A 12,777-nucleotide genomic window follows, 5' to 3' on the forward strand; every position below is an offset into this window, starting at 1 on the left:
GACAGGGAGACAACGGCGAAACTTTTGCACTTTTTGTTCATCAGTTGTTCTGCAGAGGTGATAAAAGCACAAATACAGGAAAGATCTATCAACAAATACAAAGCCAGCTCCCATAACTGAACAGAGAACTTTCCCTCTTATTTAATCAAGCAAATACTGCAGCAGTGTTTTTCATTATTAGCATGTATCTCTGTTTCCCCTGGTGACCAGTATCCCCAAGCTAAACGTAACTCATCCACAAGTGCTTCCCCACATCAAAAATGGAACATCTTTAGCTATAATTACAAGCAGGAAATGATGTACAAAAGACAGAGGTTTTTTCAGTGTGTCTGGGCCCCTTTTAACATTTCAGGAGGTAAGAACTAATAAGATATCCTCAAAARCTGACTCTGCTTAGAGAAAAGTACAGCATAACAAAAAGTGCATGACATCACATGTCAAAGGACAYCAAAGGATTTTCAGAGTGTACTATAAGAATTCAACTCTGGACTGACAAGATGAATTCTGCCAAGGTGGAAAGCCAATTTCTGGTACAAAGAGGAAGAGAAGATTAAATGCCAAATTCTGAAGTGGTGTTAAACTCAATTTCTCCATATTAACTTTCAGGCATATAAGAGGGGCCAAATTAAGTATGTGCTCAGATACACTCTGAATAGTGAGAATTTGCTGCAAAGATAAAATGTTACACTACTGTGTATCTCAGACTGCCAGGAGTTTGGTAGAATACCAAATGCATGTATATATACACATACACACACACACACACAGAAGAAGAGAAATTTGGGATACATATATATTCATAGACGAAAAGAACTTTCTGCTTAAAATACTCATGATCAAATAGGAAGTAGCTAAGATTTCTGTACCTACCAACACTTACAAGTAGACAGCCCAGGGTCTGAAAGATGCAAAGAAAATCTCCAGGTTCAAATGAGAAAATTATAAATGTGAATATAACCATCTTGAGCTTTATTTTGTCACAAAAAGTATCAGAACTTTGGTCCTAGGTGAATGTTATTCATTTTTTTATTTTTTAGCAATGACTTTTAAATTAGAAGTCCTTTTCTTGGTATCATTAAGTAATTATTTATGATATCAGTCCTCGAGATATAAGTCATTCAAAAAGTATGGAAGAAGATGTATGGAAATAGGCAGGATATATGCAAACAATCCCACTCTAATAATTATATCTCATATCCATTAGTCTGAGATGATGGCAGTCTACAAGATATTTAAAGAAAATTAACTGATTGCCAGAAACAAGCGACTGTGATCCTCTGAAATGCTGCTCTCAAAGTCAAATACAGACAACAAAGGAATTACTTCTAACTTCTTCTAGAATTACTACTTCCTTCCAGAGAACTCTGCCAAGAGGAAGGAAAAAAAAGGATAACTCCTTGCTAAGGATGCAACAGATAACTCTTAGGTAACGTATCTCCTTTGGGGAATGGAATATGGACTGATGAAATAAAGCACCGCTCATAAATCCTTATATCTACCTTCACACCTTGCAAATACTCTGCCTTCATTCAACTACTCAAAGAACAAGTTGCTCACAGTCTTGAGCCTCTTGCTCAGTAYCACATCTATGGAGCCCACAAACCTTAACACACAGTTAACACTGTGCACATCACTACCATGAGGCTGTGAGTTACATGAGATGTCCACATCAAGCAGTCTTGCAGAAATATTAGGTCCAAATTTCAAAAAATATCCTTTTCATCAATCACAAAGAGTTAATCAAAAAATTTCAGTAACTTACTGTAAATGAAGAAATATATCTCAACAGAAGCTAATAATAGATATGACTGTGGCTGATAAGCAGTTAATGAGTATTATTTGCATGTAAAAAACTATACTTATGAGATGTCATAGAGGCAGTGTAGAGAATTGGCGTTGCTTCTCATTCTTTGTTGTAGTTTTAGGTTCTGGTTTAGAATTTTCATTTTCTAGTGTTGCCACTAGAGGTCCTAGCTGTGAGTGGAGGAGAAWAGGATCGAGCACCACTGGAGGAAAGATGACATTTCTCAGATCTTTTTCAAGACAGTGCAACTCACATAGCCTGTTCATAGGGTTTCAGTAGAATTTATGATAGTTGTATCTACTATACAAGCTATTCAGTCAAATACACAAAACAGAAAAAAAATCTATTAACTTGTACACTAGTTCTGAAAGATACTAAAAAAAAGATGTATACATTCTTTTGAACTTTTTTAAACAAATCTTAAAAAAGTGACATAATAGGAAGGTGATCAGAAGAGGCCAGTATGGACTCACCAAGGGGAAATCCTGCTTAAGCAATCTGATAGCCTTCTCTGATGGAATGACTGGCTGGGGAGATGAGGGGAGAGCAGTGGACGGTGTGTACCTTCACTTCAGCAAGGCTTTTGACACTGTCTCCCATAACATCCTCCTAAGCAAGATCAGGAAGTGTGGACAAGTGGACAGTGAGGTGGATTGAGAACTGGCTGAAAGGTAGAGCTCAGAGGGTCGTCATCAGTGGTGTGGAGTCTAGTTGGAGGTCTGTGACTAGTGGCRTCTCCCAGGACTCCGTACTGTTTCCCATCCTGTTCAACTTCTTCATCAATGACCCGGATGAGGGGACAGAGTATCTCCTCAGCAAGTTTGCTGATGATCCCAAGCTGGGAGGAGTGGCTGACACACCTGAGGGCTGTGCTGCCATTCAGAGAGACCTGGAGAGGCTGGAGAGCTGGGCGGAGAGGAACCTCATGAGGTTCAACAAGGGCAAAGGCAGGGTCCTGCACCTAGGGAGAAATAACCCTAGGCCCCAGTACAAGCTGGGGGCTGACCTTCTGGAGAGCAGCTCTGCAGAGAARGACCTGGGAGTGCTGGTGGACGACAAGTTGACCATGAGCCAGCAATGTGCCCTTGTGGCCAAGAAGGCCAATGGTCTCCTGGGGTGCATTAGGAAGAGTGTTGCCAGCAGGTGGAGGGAGGTGATCCTGCCCCTCTCCTCAGCCCTGCTGAGGCCTCATCTCGAGTWCTGYRTCCAGTTCTGGGCTCCCCAGGACAACAGAGACATGGAGCTACTGGAGAGTCCAGCGTAGGGCTACAAAGATGATCAGAGGGCTGGAGCAYCTGCCCCATGAGGAACGGCTGCGAGAGCTGGGCCTGTTCAGCCTGGGGGAGAGAAGACTGAGGGGGGATCTTATCAATGTGTACAAGTACCTGAAGGGAGGGTGTCAAGGGCATGGGGACAAACTCTTTTCAGTTGTCCTGTGTGACAGGACAAGAGGAGGACAAGAGGCAATGGGCAGAAATTGAAGCACAGGAAGTTCTGCCTGACCGTGATGGGTTATTTCTTTCCTGTGAGAGTGACGGAGCACTGGAACAAGTTGCCCAGAGAGGTTGTGGAGTCTCCTTCTCTGGAGATYTTCAAGGCCTGCCTGGATGCAACCCTGTCTAACATGCTCTAGGTGACCCTGCTGAGCAGGGAGGCTGGACTAGATGATCTCCAGAGGTCCCTTCCAACCTTACTGATTCTCTGATTCTATGATTCTATGATTCAAACACCTCTGTGCAAAAAGCAAGAAAATGATGAGAGAACTTAAAACTCACCAGAATGCATTTACTGAAAAGAAATTTATTCTGAATGAATGATAGGAACACCATAAGTAGTTTACTGTAAAAGCTCTTTCTTGTAGGAGGACATTTCTTACAAAAATGTTACCATCTCTATGAACATCGTCATAGCTAGGAATGCACAGTTATGCTGGGACAAGAACACACAAGCCAAGGAACACAGTTTCAGACATGAGAAGCTTCTGCAGGCCCACCATATATGCAACAATGTTCCCAAGTCACCAAATCCAATCCAGGACAAAAATAGTAAGTAGTATAATAAGCATCCAAGGTTCAGTCAACCAGAGAAGGAGGACAAATGTTACATACGCTCAGAATATACCAAGAATGACTCTTCAAGAGATATTCGCATAGCCACGGGGGGTTCTGCACTTGTCTAAAACCAGTGGTCCACCCAGCATCATACATAGTTGAACAAACAGATGAAGAAATACTAAAGAAGTCTGCTCAGCTGAGATGTGACTCTGAGGAGGACTGGAAAAGTAAAGCCGCCGTGCTTTTGAGAAAAATCTTAGTTAGGAATCYTCCTCTAAATTTATGAACATCATCTTTACAGGTAGCCTCCCAGCAAGACCTCCTGATGCAGAAGCTGAGGAGTTTGTAGACCTAAATGTGAGAGTAATGCTGTTAGTTACAAGCAGTTCAGGGCAGGCAGGAATCAGCATCTCAAAGTGTGAAGCAGATCATCTGCATCTCTCAGTCAAAACACCGGATGCAGGCCGGTACGAATCCCAGGCTCTGAAATTCATTTGGCAGTCACACATTTTCTGAAAGTGCACAGTTCCCCTGCACAATTTCCATTCACTAGCACTGMATCCTTGTGTGCATCTGAATCAAAGAGATTTAGAAGCAGTCATTCTGGTTTACCTAAGTGCATGCTTTGTACTAAACGGAAAACTTTCAATACAAGCTTTAATACAGCACTACTGAACCACTTAGCTAATTTAAGCATAGTATTGAGGAAATGAACGCAAAGAGAGAGAGCCATCTTCTGAAAATCATGAACATCATGAAATGGGCAGTGGCAGATTTGCTTCAAAACTTGAGGAAGCTGCTAAACTGCAGCTGAGTAATGGGCACAACCCCTCTTCACCTCTGGTGCCTATTATGAGCAAAATTTGGGAAGGTTTGTGGCTTCAGYTTGCATAGCTTAGCCAAGGCTACTTCATTTCTTCAAACCTTTCAACAGTACTTAGCCTAATAATGTACGTTCAAGATTTTTTCTAAATGCATGCATTTTTTCTCAGATAAATACGTATCACATGGAGGCTGAACACTGCACAAAAAAATAAGTACTAGTACAAGTAGCCTTTGCTCTTGAGCAATTAATCAAAAAGATTAGAAAAATCTTACATCTCGAAGAATTGTTTCCGTAAAAAAAGTGTACAACATGCTGCCAGTTCTTCCAGATTATCTGCAGTGAATCACGGCTTCTTAGGGCTCAGACTGATGCCATTTCTGCTCTGCTTGGCTCTGAACATCTGATTCTGAGGTTTCATCTCAAACCATCACCACACTTATTTATTATATAAGATGTTAACTCGTTTTCTATATTCAGATCTCAAAATACACTAACAATATGTCAAACAGTTGGTCAAAATCTATTAATATGCTTATTTTCTTTGTCATTTGTGTAACAATGTTTCAGTGTGCCCTTATCTCAGACAATAATAAGAACAGAAAGATTTTGCAAATTTTACCCTTTGATATCAACCCCAAATTGCTGACACAGTTTGAGCAAACATCATGGAAAATTTTACAATACAAGTAGCTTAAGAAAACATCTTATTTTCATTCCAGTATTGATGGCAGATGATGGATAAATTGTAGCAAACGTTGGGAAGAGATGTGTAAAACTGACCGACTTTTGATTATATTCTTTCATAACTCCAGCAATTTCCTCTCCAGCTATTTCAAGGACAATGTGGAAGAATCTTTAATCTTTTTCATTATAACCAAACATTCCCTTGACATGTATACTGTTTCAAAAGAATTCCTAAAGAATAAATAAGGTCAAGGAAGGTAGACAAGGAATGGTTTATCTTCCAGAGATCGATGCATACAATAAGATGTTTTAAGAAAATTAGTCAAGGAAAAATACTGAATACTTACCAAACTTTAATGGTTTGTAGAAAGAATAAACCACACTAGCCATGCTTCACTGTTTCTAGAGGAATAACGGTGTCTGCCTCTAGCTCAACCCCTCCAAAAGCAGCATCTGCTATGCAGACCTCAGAGCCACCTGATCCACTGTGGCTTAAAGCTATATTTCTAACCAAAAAGACATGGAGTCTTAAGCCCATTTGGCACTAAATCAGGTTTAGTTTTCGTCCTGCAACAGACTTCCCAGATTTAGAAAATATTTTTTGGTCCAATTTAAAAAACAACTGAAAACTCAAAAGTACCACTGGAGGCAATAAGAGGAAAGATAAAAAGAGCATATACAGACACATTTCTTTTCTTCCACATCCTCCATCCTCTCCTTTTCAGCTCTCAACTCATTACAAGAACCAGTTCACTCTCCTGCCCAAGACCTGACTACCCTATGGTAAAGCATCTGATGAAAATTATTTATTACATATGGTGACTACAGGTTTACATGAAGCTTATAATTGATGCTATGTATCTGTAAAGTATTATTAATGATCTCCTTTTGCAGAGAGGAGAATTTATATATTCCACATTATCAGATTTTAAGAAAAAATCTTCCAGTCTTTCATATACCTAGGACTGTTTCAGGTTCTATAATTTTTCAAACCAGTCATATTTATATCGACTAAAATAATGTGCGATTATCAGTGAAAATCTGAGCACTAACTGGGCATATATGGAAGTGACTCTGCAATTCAATGCCTAGAAAAAAAAGTTTTATTATAAATTTGTTAGAAGATTCACAATTAATTTTAAAAGTAGTGCAGCATGAAGCTTTTCAATTAACCTGATAATCCACCAAAAACAAATCTGAGTGAGATCAGAGGAAAAAGCCACATTCTAATCTTCAGAAACATATAATCAGTGCAGGAAGTCCTGTCTAAGTAAAATGCCCAAGAGAAGACAGCTCTATGCTGCACTTGCCTATAAAACTGGCAACTTCATAACTAATTGGTTAGAAATGGCACTTGTATATGTTTTAATGTATTTACTTAGAAATGCACAAAACCAATCATTCCTGAATTTGAACATGAATGTACTGGTGGCGTATTCTAAAAGACAAAACATTTAATAGATCCCTAATCGCAAAGTACCTTCCTTTTTTCCCTGAACCCTGTCAGCCACAAGAAGTGGCTACACTCCATGCAGAAGCAAAACTGAACCAGCTTGCTGCAAAACAGTTGCAAAAGTCTGCAAAACAGAGTTTTATTTTTCCTTAAAACTGCTTGTATTTTGGAGTGTAAGATGACATTTGCTCTAAAGAGGACCAAACTATTCCCTTGTGTTAGGCATTCGTTCCCAATCAAAACCATATAGCATAACTGCAAGCCCTGACAATCAGTGCAACAGCATAAGGAGAAAAAAAAATCAGATTTCCATTTCTGTAAAAGGAATTAAGTCAGTAGTTATGTTTACGGTGTATTTATGCATGAATATAAATTGAACTTTGTAAATGACTTTAAATATTTTATTTCTCCGAAAACCACATATCAAGGCCTTATTTAAAGAAGTTTTTTCTAATAGCTTTCTCCACAAAAACACCCCAAAAATTAGAACAAATCCACTCCAATTAAATAGGCCTTTAAGAATAAATTGTCAAAATTGTCAAAACACCTTACCTATCTTCATAAGGTATTTTTGACAGTTTCTACATTAGCTCTAATTAAATATATGCAGCGGAGGTCTCTTCTCATTGCAGACACTTTGTATGTCTGTGCTTAATATACTTGAAGACATCTATGACAGCATATGATAGTATCTTACATACAGCCACAAGGCTCAAAATTATTATTTTGGGCAAGACAATGCTGTACATGAGAACCAGAAACCACAGACAATTTCCTGGGAGAAACAGGGGGCAAAATAAAACAAAACACTTGATTTTCATTCAATCCTATTTCTTATTTTGATCTTAAGTGTTTACAACTGTGTAGTTTTTTTCTCACAACTCCTGCTACACCCCATCCAAAAGACCAACAAATACAGGCAAGGAGGTTCTCAGATCAGCTCTAAAGCAGTTCTTCCCCATCTTTGCTAGGTGTACTGCATGCAAAACACAAGCTGCTTCAAATAAAACTGCAAGAGAGAAACTGCCAGAGAGTAGTCACCAGTCYTGCCGATGTTTGGCCAAAGATATAGCCTAAAAACACAGCTACACTCAAGCTTTTCTGCTCATTCTCTGTATTATGCATTAGGACGGAGAAGTCTTCAACCACACATTCAGCAAAGCCGCAAAGCTGATGTCTGCAAAGTAACATCACACACGCATGCCAGCCGAAGGCCGTACGCAGAACTCCTATCCTGCAGTTTTAATAATGGAGTATTTTTAGTTGTTCCTCCCTGTAATGTTCTCACACCCTGTTTTGAGAAATATGAAAAGACTAAAAGGATGAATAAGAAGAGTTTTACGATACTTTGCCTGTTTGCTTTGGTTTGAGGGTTTTTTTTTAAACACATGGCAGCATTTTGATTTCTATTCTTAGAAACCATTTGAGGCAAAAAGGACCCATGAAAGAACTGAAGTCTGCAAATGAACTTCCTTTCCACTGGGTTTTTTCTCAGCCATCTCCCCTCCAGTCATGCATGCCAAAATCCCATGCTTTATAGGGGCATCTGTTCTATTCTCTCCCGGCCAAAAAAGGAGACTTTTCAAACCCTTGCTACAGATGAGGAGACATATAGCCCAATGAGTTAATGTGATTTTCCCATGTCCCAGGGCCTAGAAGCGCAGTTTCACAATTGGCTTAACAGCATTTGGTCGCCAAAAGGGAAAGTCCCTTTCTCCTCCCTCCCCGCTTCCTTCCTGCAGCCACGCATTCCTAATCCATTCCTTTTTAAAAAATCTTTCCTCCTCCTCCTACCCCTCATTTACTTAGTTTTTGCCACATGACTGAGGAATTGAGATGATATCAGCCAGTAATGAAAYTCATTCTACATCAATAACTGAACTGACATATTCTTATGAATCCCTGTTTCTCCAGCTTTTTCATCCATTCTTCTTTTACGAACGTTGTATTCTTTGTGCAATGCCTCTAAAAATTCCTAACATACAGCATTTTGCTATGTGTAAAAGCTAAAGGCATTGGCAAGAATGAAAAACTCCTTTCCTCTCCAGAAAGCAAGCTATCTTGCAGCTAGAGGCACACAAAGAAGYATTAATTTGAAAGAGTGGAGTTTTTTATTTTCTTTGTAACTTAGATTTTCTGGTTAGCCACAATCTTGTTCACACATAGTCTTTGAGAAGCAATAGTAGTCTTAGCAGAGAAAGCACGAGCAGTTCATCAGTACAAGACTGTCAGCAGTGGGCATCATGAAGGATAAAGCTAGTACTTGTGCCCACTGTACAGCAGCACAACACACAAACAGACTTACGGGGAGATTGTCGGTAGAATCTGAAACAGAAGTTCATGCCTTCATGAAAAGGAAAATTAGATATAGGAAAGTCCTATCTGTGAAAAATCAATTAAAAGAATAAGAATTAATTTCTGGCATTACGTGTTTCTCTGGTGTGCTCAAGATTAAGAGGCATGTTTATGAAAAGACCTAAGTCAATATTTTAAAATAATTTTTTACTGCGAATCTTAGATTCACCATTCATAAAATTCAGTAGGTAATTACACAATTAGGCAAGTGCCCTTAAAGGAAAACAGAAGGATAACAAATTCCCAATGTAATTATTTATAGCTGTGTTTTGAGTGAACATAGTGTAATGGGCATAGAGCCAATATTTAACGACAAAAAAAAAAGATTTATAAAACCTTAAATATATCAGGAATAAAGTTCACAGTCTACAGGCTATTTCAAAATTTAATCTGTCTTTGCAATACATAGAAATACCAATAACTTAAGAGTGCCTCTGTGGTTAATCATTAGGATTTAAAATAAAACCTCAACAAAGACAGGTCCTGAAGTACAGCCACAAAACATGTAATGCTACCAGAACATGCAATTCGCTTAAAATAATGTTGCTAGGAAGTGCCATAGCATTGTCTGCAAAATATTTTCTCTGATCCGYATTTTGAAAAACCCTTGGGAACAAAGTCATTACCATGCGTCAGTCAAAATGGCAGCAAGTACAGATCTGATCCCATTCAAAGTCTTTCATAGCTAACCCTAAAAACAAGCTGCTTATCACTCCAGAGCTCAGAAAAGATGATGAAAACCATATAACGCAATGTTCTTTAGCTCCCTAAAGACAACAGTAAAAGTCAGTTAGGAGCTGATTAAAGCGTGTGTGCAGTGGGGCTTCAGCTTCCCAAATAAATTGCTTGATTGTCAATACAACTTCACAATAAGACAGGAAAAAATTCTTCCTTCATCTGCTGCTGCTGAAAATCAAATAGTAACTGCTAGCAAGTAAAAGGAAGGCAAAGGCGTTATTTTTTTATGCTCCAAAATCATCAATAATATTCTGGAGACAAAACTAAACAAATGGTTCTGCTAATATTAGCAGATTAGAAAATGATCCAAAACACTCTCCTAAGACCTTAAAGTTCTACAGTACCCAAGTAATAAATAGAAATAAAAATCTCTATCAACAGATAACATTCACAGTACAGACGAGATCCAATCAGCTTGAGAAGAACCTTTTTTAAATTGTATTTTACATCCACAAATTTATTCCTGCTTCAGTTTAATGCTTCTTTTATACATACTAGTAACAAAACTATCACTCTGCTCTACTTCAGCATTCTGAAAAATAGATTTAAATAGGAAAGATCACTCTGTGCAGAGCTGTTAGCGCAAGTTTCATCACCCTTATACAACAGCAGGCATTTTCAAGCAATTTGAATGAAATGTTACTTTGTCCTCCTTCATTCAAATAAAACTAAGTTGGCATTATTTTTACTACCGAAGCATTTGGTATGCATAGCAGGAAACTTGCCAGGTACATATTGGAGCCAGAAGTGCATATGTCCTTACGGAAATAGTAAGATGCAGACACAATAAAGCTTTGTAAGTAATATAAGTAATATATTAGTAACAGAAACTGATTCCCTGTCCCCTGGAGCAGCAGCTTTGATTTCACTGGCCAGTGGCTCTGTGGATTCAAATGACTGAATTCTATATGCAGCAAGTTAACTGGCTCTTACACAATATCTTCATTGCCTCACACAAACATACTTTTCTTCAGGATTAGACATAATTGTCTTCTCTGATCCTGCACCAATATACTTTCCTGTTAGAAAAATTTCACTTTACATTAATGCTTACAAAAAGAACCTGTATGCCTTTCTCAGCTCTCTCAGTTTAAGAGCAGCTTCCCAGTTTTAAGAAAGCAATAACAGAATAAATTAAAATAAACGGATATATCATTGTTGCTGCTGGTTGGGATTCATTTGTCCACTGTGCTTTTCTGAAGCATTCTTAAYTTGTCTATTCACCCACCCCAGGAAAAACATCAAAATCCTGGTTTTACTTCTTCTCCTATAAATAAATGGTTATAGCAGAACAATTATGATCTTTTTTACCAAATTAAAAAATTCTTCAGAGACAGATGCAGGTACAGAAATAGTTCATGCACAGCACTGAGCTACAAGAGTCTAGGACGGATGCACAAGCCTTGCTAGCAGAAAACAACTGCCTCTATTCTATTTAACATCCAGGACATCTAGCATCCTGTCATGCAACTGGCAACTCCTCATTAGTACAGGAGAAGACCAAGCTGTCCACAAAGGAGAACCAGAGCAAGACTGTGCCGAAGATGCAAGTCATAACTTCTAAAATAAACCTGGTAGCAACAACTGGAAGACACACTTCTCCTACATATCCACACATCTGCTACAACTCAAACTGCTCTTCCTGTAATACTGACTAAGAATGTTTTGTGATTTTTTTAAACAATACTGTACAACATGTATCTATCCTTTAACATCCCTTCAGCATTCAGCTTTAGTGACAATAACATTTTGAAACTGAGTTTGCTTGATAGCTATAGCAATCCATTAAAATCTCTGGTATCTCTGATTTTTCACTGATGCAATTTCACCTTTCACTCATCCATGTCATATCACTCATATACCTCCTAAATTTGGATTTACCCCAGTTAAATACATAAACCCCCACTCTACAAATTTACACCTGAGCTAGTCATGCTCTCTGCTCCCTTTATAGCCAAGGGAAAGATATAGATAATTTTAGACTGCAGTTCACCTACCCTGCTTTTATGTTTGTTTGAGGATTTGATGAGTAATGCTCCACAGTCTTGACAGTCAGCTAGAACTGCATTGACTGGGGAAGTCCAGCTCAATATCTACGTGCTTGATTATTGCCACTCCATGCTATATCCTCTTTGCTCTCAAGCAAGCAGAGATCCTTAAGACAAGCTTATAGCTTATTCTGACACGTGGAGCTAACAAAGACTAACACTGTATATCTGCAGGGTTTTGGCTCAGTTGTCAGGGCTGGGAAACCAGCAGCCAAAATTACTGCTATCTCACATGTTTGAAGGTTAAGAGATAGACCTCATCCAGGCAAATGAGAACAGCGGGCAGCTGGTATAAAATAAACACATATACTCTGCTAAAACTGTTCCAAGATGAACTCAGCTTCCATGAGAAGCTAAGGAAAACAGTGACACAAATTTCTTTACAATGGCTCCTTTGAACTGAGAGACCATGTTGTCACCCCTAAACATACAGGGCTGTACTTTGTCTTCTTTTTCTCAGGGTATTTTTAAACAGGACAAAGTACTACAAACAAGAAATTCCACCTTCATGTTGTTTACTGTCACTGATGAACTCCCACGATCACTTCATACCTATGCCAAGCACTGCCATGCAATAGTGACCCACCATTATCAAATCTACAGATTAATCAACACCTGCTAACATGATCTCAGCAAGATTAAGCAGAAAAAAAATTACAAACAGAATAATCATCTAGTGATACAACAAATATAACAGCAACAGGTTCATTAAATGTTCTGCGACTGAGAAACAAGCAAGACAACCAGGTAGAGAAGGAAGCCAGGTGCCTCCCTGCCGAAAAACAAAACAGACTCTAACAAGAAAGCAAAAAAAA

The 12,777-nt window shown here is 38.7% G+C and overlaps 1 protein-coding gene across 1 annotated transcript in view; it reads right to left on the minus strand.

The window, feature by feature from the left end:
• CACNB2 (calcium voltage-gated channel auxiliary subunit beta 2) overlaps positions 1–12,777 on the minus strand; it is a 262,022-nt gene that overhangs the window by 237,274 nt on the left and 11,971 nt on the right. The window lies entirely within an intron of this gene.

This window comes from Rhea americana, unplaced genomic scaffold (genome assembly GCF_003343005.1).
Source record: "Rhea americana isolate MKP2758 unplaced genomic scaffold, rheAme1 scaffold_53, whole genome shotgun sequence".
Lineage (NCBI taxonomy): Eukaryota > Metazoa > Chordata > Aves > Rheiformes > Rheidae > Rhea > Rhea americana.